Raw genomic sequence first — 25,118 nt, 5'->3', positions numbered from 1 at the left:
CTGTTAAAAATGTTTCTTAAACGGAAGCACATGGGAAACTGTTGAGTGTAAAAAACCCAGCAGCATTGCAGTTCTTCACACACTCAAACCGGTGCCACCTAGTAGCATACCCTGTTCAAAGGCACTTAAATATTTTGTCTTGCCCATTGTTGTAGCGTTTGCTGTCATTAAATGTGTAGACTGTTATATTATCAAATCAATTCTCAATGTGTAGTTATTCCTTACGTGATTAAACTAATCATGTAACTTTAATTAACTAGGAAGTCGGGGCACCAAGGGAAAATGTTTATAGAGTCACTATTTCCCGAATTATCTTTTAAGATATTTTCATATCTTATCGATCTTCTATTAATGTATTATTACCTCATCAATCTCATTCCTGAACGTCGCAAACCCTTGGATATCTGCATGAACCCTAGCATCATAAATCATGAATCAGCGCTATACAAATTCTCTTAATTATTTATTTACTAACTAACTAATCAATCACAGAATTACATAAATACACACACCATAGTTATACATTGGTTACTGACATGATACACTGAAAAGTCCCTAGTGGGCTAAGCCAAAATGACAGCTTGGTAGACAAAGGAAAGGGGTGGGGCCAGCTCAAGTGCGGGAAACTCAGAGTGGACCCCCGTACATACACTACACTCATAAAAATGCTTATACTTTGAACACGAACAACCGCTCATTCCAAAAGAAATTGCAATTTACATATTTACGAGTGTATGGCATTGTTGTCCCTCTCTGTGATCGCCGGTCCGTCTGCTGGATACATTGTCGATGTAAAGTCTCTGGTTGGTCCACCAGAGATCAAAGTCTTTCGGAGTTGTAGCATATGTCAGAATAACATTCGGTCGTTCGTCCGGTTGCGTTTACCAGACTAAAGTACTTAAACAGCTGCAGCCTGAATAATTGTTCTTTAGTTTGTAGATTTCTTAGCCATTTCAACATAGGAATGATCTCCACGTTCTCTGGTCTTGTCCTTTGGTGGAGTTGCCAACCATTTCAACATGTAGCGAAAGCTTCCATGTTTTCTGGTCTAATGTAAATTCTGTCAGAAGTGGTTTTTATACTGGAGGTAGAAAAGGGGGCGTTCCATGACACCGATGTAAATGTCTGTGTTCACGGGGTTGTGGTCACTGACTAGTTATATGAAAAACCATTCTCTCATTTAGAAGGCTAACATCACATTTCATCTTCTCGCAAATAGTTTCACATTTGATTATTTGCGTTTCACAACATGTTGATGTAAATCTGGTAACTGGGAAGTATACACATTCAGAGATACAGTTGTGTTGTTCTGCTGTGGTAGTTACCTTATAAATAAGTAAGGAATTCGACATGATTGTTCTTTAAGTAACCACGGACAATTTCAACTGGTTGGAATACAGAAATATTGCTACATTACTCAACCTTTTGAGGTTACCGTACTCCAAAGTCTTTCTCTGTGGCAACAAAGGGATTCTCAACTTTCATTATGGCAGAGTGGAGAAAGGAGTTTCGGTATTTACGACCGTCATAAACCTGTGGTGGGAGAGAGAGAGAGAGGGGGCTATGATCCTCACCCAAAAGGGGCACGTCATGACACCATTCACCCTCTGAATGGCACACACACACAATCCATGTCTCAGTTGTCTCAAGGCTTAAAAATCCTTCTTTAACCTGTCTCCTCCCCTTCATCTACACTTATTGAAAGGGATTTAACAGGTGACATCAATAAGGGATCATAGTGTATTTTTGTTATACACTCAGTGCACATAATAAGTATGTTTAGGCTTGCAGTAGTGCTCTCACCCAATACTGCCAATACTGAGGAAGTATTTTTGACTTTTGATTTGAAAAAGGTAGTTCTACATCAGTGGCGGTTGGTGCCATTTAAGATGTTCTTATTTTTAATGAGCCTTATTTCTATTACAGCATATTGGATGACTGTCATTCATATTCCATTCACCCAGTTCAGTGTAACATCGATAGGTTTAGGCTACTACATGATACTCACATTTTCCCTATACCTATCATGAGGTTGTGTCACTCCCTGACCTTAGAGAGTCTCTTTTTGGTTTGGTCAGGGCGTGATTTGGGTGGGCATTCTATGTCCTTTACTTCTATGATTTTGTGTTTCTATGTTTTGGCCGGGTATGGTTTTCAATCAGGGACAGCTGTCTATTGTTGTCTCTGATTGGGAACCATACTTAGGTAGCCCTTTTCCCCTCCTTTTGTGGTGGGTAGTTGTCTTTGTTAGGGGCACTATTGCCCTTGTAAGCTTCACGGTCTTTTCTTGTTTTGTTGTTTTGTTGGCGACATTTATTCAAATAAAAGAGAATGTACGCTCACTACGCTGCACCTTGGTCTTCCAGCATCGGCCGTGACAGGTTGCTACAACCTAGCCTATGAAAATACAGTTTACAACGTAGGTGCACACAGGTCGAGAGAAAAAATGTGCGGTGACTAAGCTGTAGTTTATGCATTCAGTACTAGATTCATTCTCTGATCATTTGATTGGGTGGACAACATGTCAGTTCATGCTGCAAGAGCTCTGATAGGTTGGAGGACATCCTCCGGAAGTTGTCATAATTACTGTGTAAGTCTATGGAAGGGGGTGAGAACCATGAACCATGAGTTTTGAAGTCAATGTACACAGAGGAGGACCGAAGCTATCTGTCCTCTGGCTACACCGTGGTGCTACCCTACAGAATGCTGTTGAGGCTACTGTAGACATTCATTGCCTTTGGCTCTGGGGGTTATAATTTGCAGGGGTTGCTAAGTTGCCGCCCTGAATCTTTCTTCAATATTTCAATTACAGTTTTGCCTTTGGCTCTGGGTTTAAACTCTGTCAAATCACCTCAATAAAGAGGGTTTGTACCTTTTCATTCAAAGGAGGACATTTTAACTTGTGGTAAGAGCACTTTCTATACAGGCATTGGCCATGGGATAGAGGCATTAGAGTGAGAGTAGCATTAGCTCTAAATCCCTATGAAAGGAAGCGAACCCTGACCTGTGTCATGCTGAGTTTGACAGGCAGCTTGTGTGGCAGGTTTCTGTGGGCCCGGCTCATTTGCCACAGTTTGGCCCCTAAGTAGATCATTGTTTCTAACTTTAACCCTCCTGTCCAAATGACTCTCGCGGCCTGAAGAGATGCTTCCTGTGAGAACATGACAATGGTCAAAGTATATACAGTAAGCTTTCCAAGTATGGATCTCAGATGAAAAGTTCCCCCAAAGACCTTAAGCAGCGCATCGGTGTGGCAATGGCGTCAGCTGGGAAAGAAAAGTGGACTGAGAGTGTTTGTGTGTGCATGTGTGTGTGTGCTTGTGTGTGCGCCCCAAAAGACCGCAAGCAGCGCTGCAGAGCCTACGATCGCAGTTGGTGTCAGAAGCCTGCCAACTGGTTTCTATTGGTGCGGGGCCCGGCTCCATCTCCCTCATGGAGGCTTATTTGTCTCTGACAGCTGTAGATAGATAGAGGGATGACGGATCTATGCAAATGAGATTCTAAATTATGTATTATGCCAAAAGTTCCACAGTGAACAAAACCAGTCTTTGGAAGCCAGTTCTTCCGTCCAAATCCAATAGCACCACGGAGCCTCTTCATAGTCGTCAGACTGGATGCGTCCCAAATGGCAACCAATCCATTTTTCTAATGTTTTACCATATTTTTTTATCCAGATCGACTTACAGTAGTGAGCGCATATATTTTCTCACCGGTCCGCAGTGGGAATCAAACCAACATCAATGGCATTGTAAGCACCGTGCTCTACCAACTGATCTTCACAGGACACTGGACAGTTCCTTTCATAGTGACCTACTCATAGGGCTCTGGTATAATGTCGTGCACTATGTATGGAATAGGGTGTCCCTTGTCACCGAATGCGCTTCAAGGCGTCGCCTCTCTTCTCCATTGGCTATTAAATCCCCCTAAACAGGTGCAGAGTCATTGAGACAAGTTGTATCATTCTACTCCCGGTTTGGTGGGAGAATGTGTGTGCCACACTGGTTATGAGTGGAAGGCATTGTGCTCATTGAGAACTGACAACTGGCCCCTAGCTATCAAGGAAAAGAAGCTGCCACAGCTACTAGGTCCGGACCGTAAAATGGAGTCCCTCCCAGTGGTGTAAGTGGTAAGAAGGTACAGAGCTGTTTTGTTCCAGCTGGGGTCGGCCAAACGTTATCTATTGCTGCTGGCTGCAGCATTATCTCCTCCCACTAATTATCCGTTTGCAGGAAATCCAGCACACACACACACATCTAACACACGCACACACACACACACACACACACACACACACACACACACACACACACACACACACACACACACACACACACACACACACACACACACACACACACACACACACACACACACACACACACACTTCTTCTGTGATTAATTTCAGGAACTGCCCGACCAGACGACGGCCCCTCTGGCGCTGAATGACGTGGCCTTGCCAGCTCAGCACTTCCTCTCGGTTTTTTGTGGAAGCGGAAGGTGAGATGGCGATGGCTTTTTGTTCTTTCTGTGTGACTCTTTGGTCTTGAATGCTGACTAGACCGGGCACAAGCGAGCGTCCGGTCTAGTCGCGCATGTTGATTTTGTCCACCCGCACCAGACACGATCAGGACACGCAGGTTGAAATATCAAAACGAATTCTGAACCAACTATATTCATTTGAGGATAGGTCAAAATGCATTAAACATTCATGGAAATTTAGCTAGCTTGCTGTTGCTAGCTAATTTGTCCTGGGATATAAACAAGGTCCTCTACTGTGACAATTAATCCACAAATAAAAGGGTAAACCTAGTTAGTTTCTGGTAATCTCTCCTCCTTCAGTCTTCTTCTTTGGACTTTATATGGCGGTTAGCAACCAACTTTAAGGTGCTTTACCACCACCAACTGGACTGGAGTGTAGACCTCAGTTCATCTTTCAATCACCCACGTGGGTATATGCTCCTAAAAACCAATGAGGAAATGGGAGAGGTGGAACATGCAGCGCGTCACGCTTCAAAAATAGAAGCAAGTTCTATCTTAGCACCTGGCTACGCAGACGCTCGTTGACGCACGCGAGCAGTTTGGATTAAATTATTTAATAAAATGTATGTGTACATTTATTTTGCAACGCTCGCGCAAGTAACGCAAGCGGTTTAGTCAGCATGTAAGTCACCAAGATGAGATGAGAGCTCGCTATTTGTATGGCAGACCTGGGTTCAAATATTGTTTGAAATCATTTCAAAGACTTTAAACTTGCTTTATTGAGCTTGCCTGTCGCAATGAACCAATAGAAATGTCCCAAAACAGCAATCCCCGTCGACCTGGCACTCCAGCCTGGAAAAATAAAAAGCTCAAAGTAGGCCGTAGGCCACGTGACATTTTTTAAATAGTATTTGAAACCAGGTCTGCGTCTACCAAGTTTTTATTTTACCTTTAATTAACTAGGCAAGACAGTTAAGAACAAATTCTAATTTACAATGACTGACTACCCCAGCCAACCCCTATGGGACACCCAATCACAGCCAGTTGTGATACAGCTTGGAATCAAACCAGTGTCTGTAGTGAGACCTCTAGAATTGAGATACAGTGCCTTAGACTGCTGCGCCACTCGGGAGTGCATGATTCCATATGTGTTATTTCATCGTTTTGATGTCTTCCCTATTATTCTACAATGTAGAAAATAGTAAAAATAAAGAAAAACCCTTGAATGAGTAGGTGTGTCCAAACTTTTGACTGGTACTGCATGTGGACACACCTTCAAATTAGTGGATTAGTCTATTTCAGCCACACCCGTTGCTGACAGGTGTATAAAATCGAGCACACAGCCATGCAATCTCCATAGTCAAACATTGGCAGTGGAATGGCCTTACTGAAGAGCTCAGTGACTTTCAACGTGGCACCATCATAGGATGCCACCTTTCCAACAAGTCAGTTCGTCAAATTTCTGCCCTGCTAGAGCTGGCCCGGTCAACTGTAAGCACTTTTATTGTGACATAGAAACGTCTAGGAGCAACAATGGCTCAGCCGCGAAGTGGTAGGCCACACAAGCTCACAGAATGGGACCGACGAGTGCTGAAGTGCGTGAAAATCGTCTGTCCTCGGTTGCAACACTCACTACCGAGTTCCAAACTGCCTCTGGAAGCAACGTCAGCACAAGAACTGTTCAGCGGGAGCTTCATGAAATGGCTTTCCATGGCCGAGCAGCTGCACACAAGCCAAAGATCACCATGCGCAATGCCAAGCATTGGCTGGAGTGGTATAAAGCTCGCCGCCATTGGACTCTGGAGCAGTGGAAATGAATTCTCTGGAGTGATGAATCACGCTTCACCATCTGGCAGTCTGACGGACGAATCTGGGTTTGGCAGATGCCAGGAGACCAATGCATAGTGCCAACTGTAAAGTTTGGTGGAGGAGGAATAATGGACTGGGGCTGTTTTTCATGGTTCGGGCTAGATTCAAACTAGAAACCCTACGGTTGCCGGGTCGCCTCTCTAACCGCTAGGCTACGTGCCAACTCATGAGAGATTGTTTTCTCTCCAACCTCGAGAATAGCTCTTTATGAGACGACATGAACTAACATGTTCCTAACATGACCTCCCGGGTGGCGCAGTGGTCTAGGGCACTGCATCGCAGTGCTAGCTGCGCCACCAGAGTCTCTGGGTTCGCGCCCAGGCTGGGCTGGGTTCGCGCCCAGGCTCTGTCGCAGCCGGCTGCAACCGGGAGGTCCGTGGGGCGACCCACAATTGGCATAGCGTCGTCTGGGTTAGGGAGAGTTTGGCCGGTAGGGATATCCTTGTCTCAGTATGTAAAAAAAAATGCACTCTACTGTAAGTCGCTCTGGATAAGAGCGTCTGCTAAATGACTAAAATGTAAATGTAAACATGACCCCGAAACTTCACCGTTGTCAAAATCGAAGACCATTTTTTTATTAAAAGTTCTATTGTTTTCCATTTTGAACCACTAACCCATGCAACCATATTAGCTTATGCAACATATTTTTTGGGGAGCTTTTTTCACCTGTCTTGCAAGTCCTCCAATCCCTCAATGTCATTTACACTTTTACTTTCCATTTGAGAGGGCTGTGATATTCAGAGCCAACAATCACACTTGGTGTCGGCACTGTCAATGTGCCTCTAATAATTCCATCCACAGGGCTCTTCTATCTCTCTTTCGCTCAGCCGCCAGGGTCCCAATCATGCTCCCACATCCAATTCCCTCTTTCTTTCTTTTCTTCTTACTTTTTTGGGGGGGAAACCTTGAGGCAATGATACAATTCCTCAGTCCAGCTCCCTGGATGATTAACAGACCTGGCTTGGTGGTTGGTAGGCTAGGATGCAGCCCTCCCTGATATTCCCCATCATGGCATGCTCTCTGACATTGTTACATTAAACAGGGACCCTCTTTCTCATTATCCTATATGGGTACTTGAGTGGTATGGAGAGATATAGGTCTAAGGATTGGCAATGGGGACAGAGCGGGAGAAGGCCCCCCTACCCCTGACTTTCCCTCCCGCACTCACACACATAATTGCGTACATACACGCACACTGCACACCCAAGTGTATCACACATATACACACAGAGAAATGCATTCACACCCACAGGTGTCTCTCATACACACACACACACAGAAAAACATATACCTACATTTACAAACACGCAAAGAGACACACACACACACATACACACCACCCACTCCCCCGAGAGTCCCTAGACACCCCGGGCCCTAGAGCTCCCACCCCCCCCAGCCTGGCTGCCCTAATGAGGACTGGCCCTCAGTGTTTGATCCTGTAGCCAGCAACCCCTCCAGCCCCCCTCGGGTCCCCCAGCCTCATGCCTATTCAACAGCCACCTCCCCTCCTTCAGCCTTCTTCCCTACTTACTCCCCCATTGCCCTGGGTAGTCTATGGATCTTCACCAAATTGCTCCTGGGTGGCTTCTTGATATCAAAGCCAGTCAGACACAATGAATAGGCAAGGGGGTAAAGCAACTACAGCGTAGCTGGAGGTGGAGCTGTATCCTACAAGCTGTACCACAACTACAGTAGTGATCTGTTCCATTTTGTTCATTTTGGCAGATGTTCTCGAATCATTTTAAGTTTTGATCTTTTGCCTTTCTTACTTTCCAAACAATACTTTTTTGGGACATTTAATTACATAAATTTCGAATAAATGCTAAATGCCACTGGTCGCTGCAACATAACTGTAGCCATAACATCTCTCTGCCTCTACCACTCCCTCTCTCAATTCAATTCAACGGGCTTTATTGGCATGGAACAAACATGTGTTAACACTGCCAAAGCAAGTGAAGTAGATAATAAGCAAAAGTGAAATAAACAATAACAATTAACAGTAAACATTACACTCACAGAAGTACCAAACGAATAAAGACATTTCAAATGTCATATTATGTATATATACAGTGTTGTTGTCAGAGCTGCTAGGAGTACTGGGTGGAGGAGTCAAGAGCAGAGAGCAGGGTTTCAAGAAAGTGGATTTATTTTCCAAATGACAGGGAAAACGATCATGCCCTAAACACACGGGCGCATGAAAAGACGAGTCCAAAAACACCGGACTAAACTGTCCCGAGAGAATAATAAAATCCACATCACAATCCAACACCAAATAACAGATAAACAAGCCCGCACAAAAGCCAGCGGGCTACCTGCCCTTAAATAGCCTACCCACCAAACTAAACTCAAAACAGGTGCACCCAATCAGCCCAAACTAACAGAAACAAAAAGAAAAGAATCGATGGCAGCTAGTAGGCCGGTGACGACGACCGCCGAGCGCCGCCCGAACAGGAAGAGGCACCATCCTCGGCGGGATTCGCGACAGTACCCCCCCTCTGACGCGCGGCTCCCGCAGCGCGCCGACCCCGGCCTCGAGGACAACCCGGAGGGCGAGGCGCAGGACAATCCGGGTGGCGACGGTGGAAATCAACCAAGAGGGAAGGATCTAAAATGTCTCTCCCCGGTACCCAGCACCTCTCCTCCGGACCGTACCCCTCCCAGTCAACGAGGTACTGCAGGCCCCTCACCCGGCGTCTCGAGTCCAGAATAGCTCGTACAGTGTACGCCGGGGACCCCTCGATATCCAGAGGGGGCGGAGGGACCTCTGGTACCTCACCTTCCTGAAGGGGACCAGCTACCACCGGCCTGAGGAGAGACACATGAAACGAGGGGTTAATGCGATAGTAAGAAGGGAGTTGCAATCTATAACACACCTCGTTTATCCTCCTCAGGACTTTAAATGGCCCCACACACTGCGGCCCCAGCTTCCGGCAGGGCAGGCGGAGGGGCAGGTTTCGGGTCGAGAGCCAGACCCTGTCCCCTGGTGCGAACACAGGGGCCTCACTGCGGTGGCGGTCAGCGCTCCTCTTCTGCCGTTCACTGGCCTGCCTGAGAGAGTCCTGGACTGCCCGCCAGGTCTCTCTAGAGCGCTGTACCCACTCCTCCACCGCAGGAGCTTCGGTCTGGCTCTGATGCCACGGAGCCAGGACCGGCTGGTACCCCAATACGCATTCAAATGGCGACATGTTAGTTGAGGAGTGGCGGAGTGAGTTCTGGGCCAACTCTGCCCACGGGACGTACCTCGCCCATTCTCCTGGCCGGTCCTGGCAATACGACCTCAGAAACCTACCCACTTCCTGGTTCACTCTTTCCACCTGCCCATTACTTTCGGGGTGATACCCAGAGGTAAGGCTGACCGAGACCCCCAGACGCTCCATAAACGCCCTCCACACCCTGGACGTGAACTGGGGACCTCGATCAGATACGATGTCCTCCGGCACCCCGTAGTGCCGGAAGACGTGGGTAAATAGAGCCTCCGCAGTCTGTAGGGCCGTAGGGAGACCAGGCAATGGAACGAGACGACAGGACTTAGAAAACCGATCCACAACGACCAGAACGGTAGTGTTCCCCTGAGACGGGGGAAGATCAGTCAGGAAATCTACCGATAAATGAGACCATGGCCGTTGTGGAACCGGGAGGGGTTGTAACTTCCCTCTCGGCAGGTGCCTAGGAGCCTTACTCTGTGCGCATACCGAGCAGGAAGAGACATAGAGTCTCACGTCCTTAGCCAAGGTGGGCCACCAGTATTTCCCCCTAAGACCCCGCACTGTCCTCTCAATCCCCGGATGACCCGAAGAAGGTAGTGTATGAGCCCACCGAATCAATCGATCACGAACACCAAGCGGTACGTACCTAAGGCCAGTCGGACACTGGGACGGCACAGGTTCTACCCTCAACGCCCGCTCGATGTCCGCGTCCACCTCCCATACCACCGGGGCCACCAGACAAGAGGCTGGAAGGATGGGAGTCGGATCGATGGGCCGGTCATCCGTGTCATAGAGACAAGACAGCGCGTCGGCCTTAGTGTTTAGGGAACCTGGTCGGTAAGAGATCGTAAATCTAAAACGAGTAAAGAACATGGCCCACCTAGCTTGACGCGGATTCAGTCTCTTCGCCTCTCGGATATACTCCAGATTGCGGTGGTCAGTCCAGATGAGAAAAGGGTATTTAGCCCCCTCAAGCCAGTGTCTCCACACCTTCAGGGCTTTTACCATAGCTAGTAACTCCCAGTCCCCCACATCATAGTTCCGCTCCGCCGGCTCCAGCTTCTTAGAAAAGAAAGCACAGGGACGGAGCTTCGGTGGCTTGCCCAAGCGCTGTGATAGCACGGCTCCAACACCAGCCTCGGACGCATCCACCTCCACTATGAACGCTAACGAAGGGTCCGGATGCGCCAACATGGGAGCCTCAGTAAACCGTGCCTTCAACTGGTTGAAGGCTCCATCTGCCTCGGCCGACCACCGTAGACGCACCGGCCCCCCCTTCAGCAGTGAGGTAATGGGCGCCGCCACTTGGCCAAAACCCCGGATAAACCTCCGGTAGTAATTGGCAAACCCTAAAAACCGCTGCACCTCCTTTACCGTGGTCGGAGTCGGCCAATTACGCACGGCGTTAACGCGGTCACACTCCATCATCACCCCCGAGGTGGAAATGCGATAACCCAGGAAGGAAATGGCTGGTTTGGAGAACACACATTTCTCAGCCTTGACGTACAGGTCATGCTCCAGCAGTCGCCTAAGCACCCTGCGTACCAGGGAGACATGCGCGGCGCGTGTGGCAGAATAGATCAAGATGTCATCAATATATACTACCACACCCTGCCCCTGCAAGTCCCTGAGAATCTCATCTACAAAGGATTGGAAGACGGCTGGAGCATTCTTCAACCCATACGGCATGACGAGGTACTCATAGTGGCCTGATGTGGTACTAAACGCTGTTTTCCACTCGTCTCCTCCCCGAATACGCACCAGATTATACGCGCTCCTGAGGTCCAGTTTTGTGAAAAAACGCGCTCCGTGGAATGATTCCATCGCCGTAGCGATGAGAGGTAGTGGATAACTAAATCCCACTGTGATTGAATTTAGACCTCGATAATCAATGCACGGACGCAGTCCTCCCTCCTTTTTTCTCACAAAAAAGAAACTCGAGGAGGCGGGTGACATGGAGGGCCGAATGAACCCTTGTCCCAGAGCTTCCGTGACATATGTCTCCATAGCCAACGTCTCCTCCTGTGACAATGGGTACACGTGACTCCTGGGAAGTGCAGCGTTCTCCTGGAGGTTTATCACGCAATCCCACCGTCGATGAGGTGGTAATTTGGTCGCTTCTTTCTTACTAAAAGCGATAGCCAAATCGGCATATTCTGGGGGAATGCGCACAGTGGAAACCTGGTCTGGACTCTCCACCGACGTGGCACCGATGGAAACTCCCACACACCTACCTGAACACTCATCTGACCACCCCTGAAGAGCTCCCTGTCGCCAGGAAATGAGGGGATTGTGAATGGCTAGCCAGGGAACCCCCAACACCACTGGAAACCCAGGTGAATCAATAAGGTAAAAACTGATCTGCTCCCTATGATCCCCCTGGGTTACCATGTCCAGTGGAATCGTGGCCTCCCTGACCAGCCCTGACCCTAACGGTCGGCTATCTAGGGAGTGCACGGGAAAAGGTGGGTCTATCTGCACCAGCGGAATACCCAACTTACGGGTGAGTCCGCGACCCATAAAACTCCCAGCTGCGCCTGAATCGACTAGCGCCTTATGCTGAAGAGAGGGAAAAAACGCTGGGAAAAAAATAACCAAAAACATGTGACCAACAGGGAGCTCTGGGTGAGTCTTGTGCCTACTCACCTGGGGTGGTCGAGGAGTATTCCGCCTGCCATCCCGGCTCCCAGATGGACTCCTCCAGCACCGGTCCGAAGTGTGTCCTCTCCGGCCACAGTAGGTGCAAGAGGAGCCACCTCCTCCGGTCCCCCTAGATGCAGCTCCTCACAACTCCATCGGAGTTGGAGCGGGAGGGCTGGGAGGTGGAATGGACAGGACCCCCTCTGAACGCCCGCGGGCAGCTAGCAGGTTATCTAGTCGGATCGACATGTCTATCAGTTCATCGAGGGAGAGTGTGGTGTCCCGACAAGCTAGCTCCCGGCGGACGTCCTCCCGGAGGCTGCAACGGTAATGGTCTATTAAGGCCCTGTCATTCCACCCCGCACCAGCAGCCAAGGTCCGGAACTCTAAAGCGAAATCCTGGGCGCTCCTCGTCTCCTGTCTGAGGTGGAACAGACGCTCACCCGCCGCTCGGCCCTCTGGTGGGTGGTCGAACACCGCTCGAAACCGGCGGGTGAACTCCGCGTAATGGTCCCGAGCCGAGTCTGGGCTGTTCCAGACTGCGTTGGCCCAGTCCAGGGCCCTCCCCGACAAACAGGAGACAAGGAGGCTTACACTCTCCTCACCCGAGGGAGTCGGACGCACGGTAGCCAGGTAAAGCTCAAGCTGGAGCAGAAATCCCTGGCAACCAGCCGCTGCTCCATCGTACACCCTCGGGGGGGTGAGACGCAATGTGCTGGTCCCAGCCGATGACACTGTAGGAGTGGGTTGTGTCGTCTGCAGGGGAGCTGAAAGGGGCGTCGGGAGACCACTCCTCTCCCATCGTTCCATCCTCTCCATCATCTGGTCCATCGCTGACCCGATACGATGAAGGACAGCTGTATGATGATGGACACGCTCCTCCATAGTTGGGAGAGGGGTGGTCGCTGCTTCTGCTGACTCCATAGGTGGTGCGGGCTTCTGTCAGAGCTGCTAGGAGTACTGGGTGGAGGAGTCAAGAGCAGAGAGCAGGGTTTCAAGAAAGTGGATTTATTTTCCAAATGACAGGGAAAACGATCATGCCCTAAACACACGGGCGCATGAAAAGACGAGTCCAAAAACACCGGACTAAACTGTCCCGAGAAAATAATAAAATCCACATCACAATCTAACACCAAATAACAGATAAACAAGCCCGCACAAAAGCCTACCCACCAAACTAAACTCAAAACAGGTGCACCCAATCAGCCCAAACTAACAGAAACAAAAAGAAAATAATCGATGGCAGCTAGTAGGCCGGTGACGACGACCGCCGAGCGCCGCCCAAACAGGAAGAGGCACCATCCTCGGCGGGATTCGTGACAGTTGTAACGATGTGCAAATAGTGAATGTACAAAAGGGAAAATAAATAAACATACAATATGGGTTGTATTTGCAATGGTTTTTGTTCTTCACTGGTTGCCCTTTTCTTGTGGCAACAGGTCACAAATCTTGCTGCTGTGATGGCACACTGTGGTATTTCACCCAGTAGATATGGGAGTTTATCAAAATTGGGATTGTTTTCGAATTCTTTGTGGATCTGTGTAATCTGAGGGAAATATGTGTCTCTAATATTATCATACATTTGGCAGGAGGTTAGGAAGTGCAGCTCAGTTTCCACCTCATTTTGTGGGCAATGTTCACATAGTCTTCTCCTGAGAGCCAGGTCTGCCTATGGCCGCCTTTCTCAATAGCAAGGCTATGCTGAGTCTGTACATAGGCAAAGCTTTCTTTAAGTTTGGGTCAGGTATTCTGCCACTGTGTACTCTCTGTTTAGGGCCAAGTAGCATTCTAGTTTGCTCTGTTTTTTTGTTAATTATCTTTTTGTTTTCTCATGATTTGGTTGGGTCTAATTGTGTTGCTGTCGTGGGGCTCTGTGGGGTCTGTTTGTGTTTGTGAACAGAGCCCCAGGACCAGCTTGCTTAGGGGACTCTTCTCCAGGTTAATCTTTCTGTAGGTGATGGCTTTGTTATGGAAAGTTTGGGAATCGCTTCCTTTTAGATGATTGTGGAATCTAACCGCTCTTTTCTGGATTTGGATAATTAGTGGGTATCGGCCTAATTCTGGGTATCGGCCTAACAACCCCACAGCGTTAGCTAGCCATGAATGTAAGTGCCTGTGGCCCAACACGCCTGTGCAGTGTGTGGTATCCCTGGGTACGGGGTCGCGTGGAGACGGCCGGCAAGAACAACACCAGCCTCAAGACCAAGCTCCCCAATGTCATCACCTCTGCCACAGACACAGAGGGTAACTTGACACCTGTCTGGGCCGTTGTACATTTTGGTCCAGTTTCCTAGACACAGATTAAGCCTTGTCCTGAACTAAAAAGCATGTTAGATTTCTGAGAGCAGCCTATGTTTGGACACATCATGTCAGAATTAGACTGTTTCTCAAACGTCAAATGTCAAAGTTGTTCCAAATGACAAATTTCAAAGTGTTTAAGGTTCAGTTTAGGCATTAACTCGGCATTTTAAGGTTAGGGGTTAAGTTTAGGCATTAACTACGAATTCTTCAGGTTAGGCATTAACTCAGAATAGTTAAGGCAAGGGTTAAGGATAGGCTTAAAACAGAAATATTTAAAAGATGTTCTATCGTTGGATTCAAACATGCAACCTTTCCAACCTGATGCTTACGCCCATCCACCATCCCCATCCACAACGCCATCCCCGAAACCTACTTGGAGGTAAAAACGCTCACTGTTGCCCCTAGTGGCCGGTTTCCACGAATACTGACATTTCGACATCACCTCAGCAACACACCCCCAGTGTAAATATGGTCTAATGATCACTTTGATTCTCACCACATTTGCTCCAGGATGGAACCAAGTCGGCGATTAGAGTGAAACATGCATACACACAGCCCCTGGATGTCTTCGGATCTACTTGGCAGTCGCTGTAAACCAACCGGCTGCACGACACAGTAAACAAACACTCGAAACCTTCCGTGTCTGCGTGCACGTCAACACAGACCGAAAGCCACACCATCTGACACGCTGAGAGCGGACGAGGAGGTCGCGGCGAGTGCGAGTGCTGTGGTGGGGGCAGCGTTTTTGAGAAGGAAAATAGGAAGTCTGGGTTTTAAGCGTGTTAATCTGGTGGGTATAAACAACCTGTCTGATTAGAGAGGGGCGGGAGGAGGGGAGAAGAGATGAATCCAAACTACAGGAGCACCATGCGGAGAGCAGCAGCAGTAGCACAGCAGCGGCACAGCAGACCTAATCTAAAATGTAAACTGTGAAATAATAAATGCTGTTTGCAGTGCAGTAGGAGCACGCCATAATGTGCATGCTGGAATTGATCACGTATCGCTAGGGTGGAGTGTGTATTGTAATGAGGTCACTGAAAAACGAAACACTAAAAAAAACACTCCCTCTTCCGTCATCTTAGCGAGCTTATAATTATATTATACCGAGCAGCTAACCACTAGGCAGGTAGACTAGTGGTTAGAGTCTTGGGCCAGTAAACCAAAAGGTTGCTGGTTCGAATCCCCGAGCGGACACGTTAAGAATCTGTTGTTCTGCCCCTGAGCAAGGCACTTAACCCACTGTTTCCCGGGTGCTGAAGATGTGGATGTTGATTAAGGCAGCCCCCCCCCGCACCTCTCTGCAGAAGACACATTTCATTTGAAGGCATTCAGTTGTACAACTTACTAGGTATCCCCCTTCCCCATTGGTTGAACCCTGAATACACAGCATCTAGATATGTTACCTTAAAAGTGTGTGGAGCAGAGTCAAACTCAATCATGCAGTTATTACATACTATAACGCAACACGTTTCAGCCCCTGATCGAAGGCTCACCTCATTCACTTCTCTGTGGGAACTTAAAGGTGACACAAACAGCTGTTGAAGTATTTGCTGGGCTGTGGCCCTCCGTCAGGCTTGTTTAAACTGCAACCACCGACTTCCTTTGTTTCCGATCTTATTGAGAAAAGTAGTGAGAACCGACGCGACCGTAAGATGTAGCGATAATAACAGCCCCCAGACGTGTAGTTTGAGAACCGTGTTGTAGCTATAATGGAACCCGTGTCTTAGCTCCTGAACTAAGATTCACCTCAACCTCTCTCACATTTCTCTGGGAACATTGACACAAACAGCTGCTGTTACTTATTGGACCAGCTCCTTCAAGCACATCTAGCCTATTATGACTATGTGTGTGTGTGTCGTGCTGTTTCTACCGCTAAAGATACGCCATTTTAACACATCCATGACTGAATATACTCTGAGAAACAACCCTCCCCTAACACACACACACGCACACACACACACACACACACACACACACACACACACACACACACACACACACACACACACACACACACACACACACACACACACACACACACACACACACACACCATTGAGAAACAACGCTCTCTCAGACGTCTGCACCCTGAATAACCCTGCTTCTGACACTGTTAGAGCTCACAGATCCTTGCCGCTAAATGTTAGCCCGTCTGAAATCACGCGATCCTGTCAATGTTGCTGACTGAATGGGTTTGTCTAGCTTGATCTCGTGACTCTCTCCAGCTCTTTTGACTTCAGACTGTTTACACGTGACTATTAGGGTTATTTGTTATGTGAGGTTGAATGTTTATACTGTATGTCAACCAATGTCCAATGTGGTGTGTTTGTATGTGCGTCCATGTGTGTGTTTGTGTGCACATCCACATACAGACGTCTGCCCTCACTCTCACTCTCACCCCCCCCTGCCCCTCCCCTTCTATGTCTCCAGTGGTCCAACATGCCGTCCTCTCCCACGACTCATTTTTCCACTTACAATAACTAATACTCAACTAGATGCACCAATAACTTGATTATACTTCGCCTCACTCCATCGCTCCTTCCCAGAGGTTCACGTCATGCTGGACGCCCTCCTTTCTCCCGACTCGTGCTTGCGCTTCAACCCCTATACGAACGAGAACATCACCCTGGACGAGAGCCGTGGTGAGAAACTGAAATGCTGCAGGCCAAGGGCCTCCACTACCTGGACAGGAAACTGGAGAAGCTGCAGAAATCTGCCAGGATACTCACCAGGGACAAGAGCCCCGTCCAAAAGCTGGAAACGTGAGCTAAGCTCAAACATGACATGTACGATGGTATGCCCATCTTCAACTGCAAGCTGTAGGTGGGTCTGGGGTGATGCTTGACCACCAAACAACATAACACTACCTTCACCTAAAACTGGACTCACCTATACACTGAAGCACGCATCCCTATGAGGCTACGACAGCCAGTATATCCTCACGCTGTATTTATTTCTAATTTCATAGAAAAATAACTGGTATGTTTTTTTGATTGAAATGGGTTTAACTTTCTACTTGAACCCAATCTACCACCGATCAATAACTCAATTTCAACAGGCCCGTAAACAAACATTGTACACATCAAGAATGTAATGTAAACAAACATTGAAAATCACTAGCTTGTCATGTCTAATGGTTGGTATCAAGGTTTTACTTGAACGAACGGCTCAGAGAAAGAATGAAATTGACAAAAAATTACTTGAGTTATTATAATGGCGGGTCACTTGACATTTCTGTATCTTGCACGTTTTAACACCAATGCAGCTAGTGATCCTTGTGTAGCGATTATTCTCCTCGTCTGAGGAGGAGCATGGATCGGACCAAAACGCAGCTTGTGTGGAATAAATGATGAATTTATTTAAACAAGACGAACACGAAGCACACTTGAGAAATTACAAAACAATAAACGACGTAGACCGACCTGAACATGAGAACTTACAGAACACGAAGAACGCACGAACAGGAACAGACTAGACAAACGAAACAGTCCCGTGTGGTACATACACTGACACGGAAGACAATCACCCACAAACAAACGGTGTGAACAGCCTACCTTAATATGGTTCTCAATCAGAGGAAACGTCAAACACCTGCCCCTGATTGAGAACCATATAAGGCTAAATAACAATGAACCTAAACATAGAAACAAATAACATAGACTGCCCACCCAGCTCACGTCCTGACCAACTAAACAAAGCTAAACAAAGGAAAATAAGGTCAGGAACGTGACACCTTGATTTGATCGTTTCATTGTTGGCGGTGATATTGGTACATACAGTTGAAGTCGGAAGTTTACATACACCTTGGCCAAATACATTTAAACTCAGTTTTTCCCAATTCCTGACATTTAATCCTAGTAAAAATTCCCTGTCTTAGGTCAGTTAGGATCACCACTTTATTTTAAGAATGTGAAATGTCAGAATAATAGTAGAGAGAATTATGTATTTAAGCATTTCTTTCTTTCATCACATTCCCAGTGGGTCAGACGTTTACATACACTCAATTAGTATTTGGTAGCATTGCCTTTAAATTGTTTAACTTGGGTCAAACGTTTCGGGTAGCCTTCCACAAGCTTCCCACAATACGTTGGGTGAATTTTGGCTCATTCCTCCTGACAGAGCTGGTGTAACTGAGTCAGGTTTGTAGGCCTCCTTGCTCACACACGCTTTTTCAGTTCTGCCCACACATTTTCTATAGGACTGAGGTCAGGGCTTTGTGATGGTCACTCCAATACCTTGACTTTGTTGTCCTTAAGCCATTTTCCACAACTTTGAAAGTATGCAAGGGGTTATTGACCAAACTGTAACTTCCTGACTGATGTCTTGAGATGTTGCTTCAATATATCCACATAATATTCCTTCTCATGATGCCATCTGTTTTGTGAAGTGCACCAGTCCCTCCTGCAGCAAAGCACCCCCACAACATGATGCTGCCACCCCCGTGCTTCACGGTTGGAATGGTGTTCTTCGGCTAGCAAGCCTCCCCCTTTTTCCTCCAAACATAACAATGTTATGGCCAAACAATTCTATTTTTGTTTCATCAGACCAGAGGACATTTCTCCAAAAAGTACGATCTTTGTCCCAATGTGCAGTTGCAAACCATAGTCTGGCTTTTTTTATGGCGGTTTTGGAGCAGTGGCTTCCTCCTTGCTGAGCGTCCTTTCAGGTTATGTCGATATAGGACTCGTTTTACTGTGGATATAGATACCTTTGTACCCGTTTCCTCCAGCAGCTTCACAAGGTCCTTGCTGTTGTTCTGGGATTGATTTGCACTTTTCGTACCAAAGTATGTTCATCTCTAGGAGACAGAACGCGTCTCCTTCCTGAGCGGTGTGACGGCTGCGTGGTCCCATTGTGTTTATACCTGCGTACTATTGTTTGTACAGATGAACGTGGTACCTTCAGGCGCTTGGAAATTGCTCCCAAGGATGAACCAGACTTGTGGTGGTCCACAATTTTTTTCTGAGGTCTTGGCTGATTTCTTTTCATTTTCCCATGATGTCAAGCAAAGAGGCACTGTGTTTGAAGGTAGGCCTTGAAATACATCCACAGGTACACCTCCAATTGACTCAAATTATGTCAATTAGCCTATCAGAAGCTTCTAAAGCCATGTCATAATTTTCTTGAATTTTCCGAGCTGTTAAAAGGCCCAGTCAACTTAGTGTATGTAAACTTCTGACCCACTGTAATTGTGATACTGTGAATTATAATTGAAATAATCTGACTGTAAACAATTGTTGGAAAAATTACTTGTGTCATGCACAAAATAGATGTCCTAACCGACTTGCCAAAACTATAGTTGTCACGCCCTGGCCTTAGTATTCTTTGTTTTCTTTATTATTTTAGTTAGGTCAGGGTGTGACATGGGTAGTTATGTGGGTTTTGTAGTGTCCAGGGTGATTGTAAGGTTTAGGGGGTTTATTTAGAGTAGTTGGGTTTATGTTTAGTATAGTTGTCTAGCTGTGTCTATGTTGTGAGTAGTTGTCTAGGAAAGTCTATGGTTGCCTGAATGGGTTCCCAATTAGAGACAGCTGGTTTCTGTTGTCTCTGATTGGGAGCCATATTTAAGGTAGCCATAGGCTTTAGTTTGTTGTGGGGAATTGTCTATGTCTGAACGTTTGTAGCCTGTGTGTGTGCACTACGTTTATTAGCTTCACGGTCGTTTGTTGTTTTGTTAGTTTGTAAGTGTTTTGTTTCGTTTTGCCTTCTTCATAAATAAAAGGAAGATGGCTTATTTTCCACATGCTGCGTTTTGGTCCGTCTCACTCCCACACGATCGTGACAGAATTCCCCACCAACATCGGATCAAGCAGCGTGTGCAACAACAACAGGACCTACCTACACAGGACTATTGGAATTGGGAGGAAATTCTGGACCGTGAAGTACCAGGAGAATATAACCGCCCCAAAGCTGAGCTGGAGGCAGCGAAAGCAGAGAGGCGGAGATATGAGGAGGCAGCAAGGAGACGTGGCTGGAAGCCTGAAAAGCCCGTGAGTACTACCCAAAAATTTCTTGGGGGGGGGCTAAGAGGTAGTGGGCCAAGGGCAGGTAGGAGACCTGCGCCCACTTCCCAGGCTAACCGTGGAGAGCGGGAGTACGGGCAGACGCCGTGTTACGCAGTAGAGCGCACGGTGTCTCCTGTACGGGTGCATAGCCCAGTGCGGGTTATTCCACCTCCCCGCACTGGTAGGGCTAGATTGGGCATTGAGCCAAATGTCATGAAGCCGGCCCTACATATCTGGCCACCAGTACGTCTCCTTGGGCCGGCTTACATGGCACCAGCCTTACGCATGGTGTCCCCGGTTCGCCTACATAGCCCGGTGCGGGTTATTCCACCTCCCCGCACTGGTCGGGCGACGGGGAGCATTCAGCCAGGTAAGGTTGGGCAGGCTCGGTGTTCAAGGGAGCCAATACGCCTGCACGGTCCGGTATTACCGGCGCCACCTCCCCGCCCCAGCCTAGTACCACCAGTGCCTACACCACGCACCAGGCTTCCAGTGCGTTTTCAGAGCCCTGTTCCTCCTCCACGCACTCTCCCTATGGTGCGTGTCTCTAGCCCGGTACCTCCAGTTCCGGCACCACGCACTAAGCCACCTGTGCGTCTCCTGAGTCCTGTACACACTGTTATTTCTCCCCGCACTCGTCCTGAGGTGCGTGCCATCAGTCCGGTACCACGCACCAGGCATATAGTGCGCCTTGAGAACTCAGTGTGCCCTGTTGTTGTTCCCCGCACTAGCCTGAAGGTGCGTGTCCTTAGCCCGGTACCTCCAGTTCCGGCACCACGCACCAGGCCTACAGTGCGTCTCAGCCGGCCAGAGTCTGCCGTCTGCCCAACGGTGACTGAACTGCCCGTCTGTATTGAGCCTTCAAAGCCGCCCGTCTGCCATGAGCCTGCAAAGCCGCCCGTCTGCCATGAGCCTACAGAGCCTTCCGCCAGACAGGAGCCGCTAGAGCCTTCCGCCAGACAGGAGCCGCTAAAGCCTTCCGCCAGACAGGATCAGTCTGAGCCATCCGTCTCCTCAGCGCCATCTGAGCCATCCGTCTCCCCAGCGCCGTCTGAGCCATCCGTCTCCCCAGCGCCGTCTGAGCCATCCGTCTCCCCAGCGCCGTCTGAGCCATCCGTCTCCCCAGCGCCGTCTGAGCCATCCGTCTGCCCAGTGCCGTCTGAGCCATCCGTCTGTCCCGAGCCATTAGAGCCGCCCGTCTGTCCCGAGCCGTCAGAGCCGATAGTCAGTCAGGAGCCGCTAGAGCCATTCGTCAGTCAGGATCTGCCAGAGCCGCCAACCAGACAGGATCTGCCAGAGCCGCCAACCAGACAGGATCTGCCAGAGCCGCCAACCAGACAGGATCTGCCAGAGCCGCCAACCAGACAGGATCTGCCAGAGCCGCCAACCAGACAGGATCTGCCAGAGACGCCAACCAGACAGGATCTGCCAGAGCCGCCAACCAGACAGGATCTGCCAGAGTCGCCAACCAGACAGGATCTGCCAGAGCCGTCAGTGAGCCATGAGCGTCCAGAGCCGTCAGCCAGCCATGAGCGTCCAGAGCCGTCAGCCAGCCATGAGCGTCCAGAGCCGTCAGCCAGTCATGAGCTGTCCCTCAGCCCAGAGCGGCTATTTCTCCAGAACTGCCCCTCAGTCCAGAGCTGTCTCTCTGTCCGGAGCTGCCTTTCAGTCCGGAGTTGCCCCTCTATCCTGAGCTACCTCTCTATCCTGAGCTACCTCTCTATCCTGAGCTATCCCTCTGTCCTGAGCTATCCCTCTGTCCTGAGCTATTCCTCTATCCCGGTGCTGCCCCTTGTGTCGATGTTACCCAAAAGATTAAGTGGGGGTAATATGAGGGTGGTCATTTGTAGGGGGAGATATAAGCTGGGATTGACTATGGTGGGGTGGGGACCTCGCCCTGAGCCTGAGCCACCACCGTGGTCAGATGCCCACCCAGACCCTCCCCTAGACTTTGTGCTGGTGCGCCCGGAGTTCGCACCTTAAGGGGGGGGGGGGCTATGTCACGCCCTGGCCTTAGTATTCTTTGTTTTCTTTATTATTTTAGTTAGGTCAGGGTGTGACATGGGTAGTTATGTGGGTTTTGTAGTGTCCAGGGTGATTGTAAGGTTTAGGGGGTTTATTTAGAGTAGTTGGGTTTATGTTTAGTATAGTTGTCTAGCTGTGTCTATGTTGTGAGTAGTTGTCTAGGAAAGTCTATGGTTGCCTGAATGGGTTCCCAATTAGAGACAGCTGGTTTCTGTTGTCTCTGATTGGGAGCCATATTTAAGGTAGCCATAGGCTTTAGTTTGTTGTGGGGAATTGTCTATGTCTGAACGTTTGTAGCCTGTGTGTGTGCACTACGTTTATTAGCTTCACGGTCGTTTGTTGTTTTGTTAGTTTGTAAGTGTTTTGTTTCGTTTTGCCTTCTTCATAAATAAAAGGAAGATGGCTTATTTTCCACATGCTGCGTTTTGGTCCGTCTCACTCCCACACGATCGTGACAATAGTTTGTTAACAAGAAATTTGTGGAGTGGTTCAAAAACGAGTTTTAATGACTAAGTGTATGTAAACTTCCGACTTCAACTGTACATCAGGGTGTAATTTTGGACATATACTGTAGAAGAGGTCAGAGGTCTAATCAGGATGGATAGCTTATGTATTGTATATGGATGTATAAGCTGTAAAATGTTCACTCCTCTGTGTGATTTTAAGAATGCATCATTAGAATAATGACTTGACTATGTGTATTACTATTATAAAATTGTAATTATACACTGAAAAAATATATAAATGCATCATGCAACAATGTCAAATAGTTACAGTTCGTGTAAGGAAATCAGTCAATTGAAACAAATGAATTAGGTCCTAATCTATGGATTTCACATGACTGGGAATATAGATATGCATCTGTTGGTCACAGATATCTTTAAATTGAAAAGTAGGTATGTGGATCAGATAACCAGTCATTGTCTGGTGTGACCACCATTTGCCTCATGCTCCTTCGCATGGAGTTGTTCAGGCTGTTGATTGTGGCCTGTGGAATGTTGTCCCACTCTTCTTAAATGGCTGTGCGTAGTTGCTGGATATTAGCGGGAACTGGAACACGCTGTCATACACATCAATCCAGAGCATCCCAAACATGCTCAAAGGAATTACAGATCCAGGAATTACAGTACAGATACTTGTGGCATGGGGCCATTCATTGTCATGCTGAAACATAAGGTGATGGAGGCAGATGAATGGCACGGCAATGGGACTTCAGTATCTCATCACGTTCTCTCTGTGCATTCAAACTCGATTCAAACTCTACACACCAACAGCTCTGCTACAGTTGCTGTAGTCATTACTTTTCCTCTAGGACCGTAATTGGGTTTGGAAATAATGACTCACGAAGATAACAGCTACAGACATGCCAGACAGTAACAGCAGGTGGTGCTTTCATTGAAATGGAATTACAGTACCATATCAATGGTACTCGCCATTTTTCTATTGGTTTTGAGAACACATTTTGATGTGTATTTAGATTTGGATTTTGACAGACACGGTGTTCTCACTCCCTTCCATCTGAACACTTATGTAATGTTGTTTTTACGCTTGGGGTGTCACTGGCACTCAATTATCCCTGGGATTCAGCCAAAGTGAATATCCTTGCTCAATAGCTCTTAATTGGTTTTGAAGTGAATAGTGGATCGGGGGGATGAGTGGTTTAGATAGAGGATGGCGCTTATACAAGCATTTCGCTACACCCGCAATAACATCTGTTAAAATGCAATTGTTTTTGTTGTCCTTAGCTTATGCCTGCCTCCCGAGTGGCACAGCGGTCTAAGGCACTGCATCTCAGTGCAAGAGGTGTCACTACAGTCCCTGGTTCGAATCTGGGCTGTATCACATCTGACCGTGATTGGGAGTCCCATAGGGCGGCAGACAATTGTTCAGGTTTGGCCGGGGTGGGCTGTCATTGTATATAAGAATTTGTTCATAACTGACTTGCCTAATTAAATAACAGACAGTTTGTGCAGAATTTCTTCTGCAAACCTACAGTTTCATTAGCTGTCCGGGTGGTGGTCTCAGATGATCCAAATGATGAAGATGCCAGATGTGGAAGTCCTGGGTTGGTATGGTTACACGTGGTTTGCGGTTGTGAGGACGTACTAATGAATTCTCTAAAACAATGTTGGAGGCGGCTTAAGGTAGAGAAATTAACATTCAGTTCTCTGGCAATAGCTCTGGTTGACATTCCTGCAGTCAGCATGCTCCCTCAACTTGAGACATCTGTGGTGTTGTGTAAAAGAAACTTGTATTGTCCACCAGCACAAGGTGCACCTATGTAATGATCATGCTGTTTAATCAGCTTCTTGATATGCCACACCTGCCAGATGGATGAATTATCTTGGCAAAGGAGAAATACTCACTAACAGGGATGTAAAACTATTTAAACTAAAACTACTATAACATCTGAAAGATAATATGCTTTTTGTGCATGTAGAAGATTTCTGGGATCTTTATTTCAGCTCATAAAACATGGGACCAACACTTTACATGTTGCTTTCATATTTTTGTTGGGTATAGTTTGAAAATGCATTACGATTGAAAATGCTCCCGAATGAACAAGAATGAAGTCTTGCAATTCTGTATTATT

The 25,118-nt window shown here is 47.7% G+C and overlaps 1 pseudogene; it reads left to right on the top strand.

The window, feature by feature from the left end:
• The window catches only part of LOC120053315, a 43,027-nt pseudogene extending 25,709 nt beyond the window's left edge, over positions 1-17,318 (top strand).
• The last annotated feature ends 7,800 nt before the right edge of the window (positions 17,319-25,118 follow it).

The sequence above is a fragment of the Salvelinus namaycush genome, chromosome 9 (assembly GCF_016432855.1).
Source record: "Salvelinus namaycush isolate Seneca chromosome 9, SaNama_1.0, whole genome shotgun sequence".
Lineage (NCBI taxonomy): Eukaryota > Metazoa > Chordata > Actinopteri > Salmoniformes > Salmonidae > Salvelinus > Salvelinus namaycush.
Note: the sequence above shows the minus strand (reverse complement) of the source record. Positions and strands in the feature narration are given on the sequence as shown.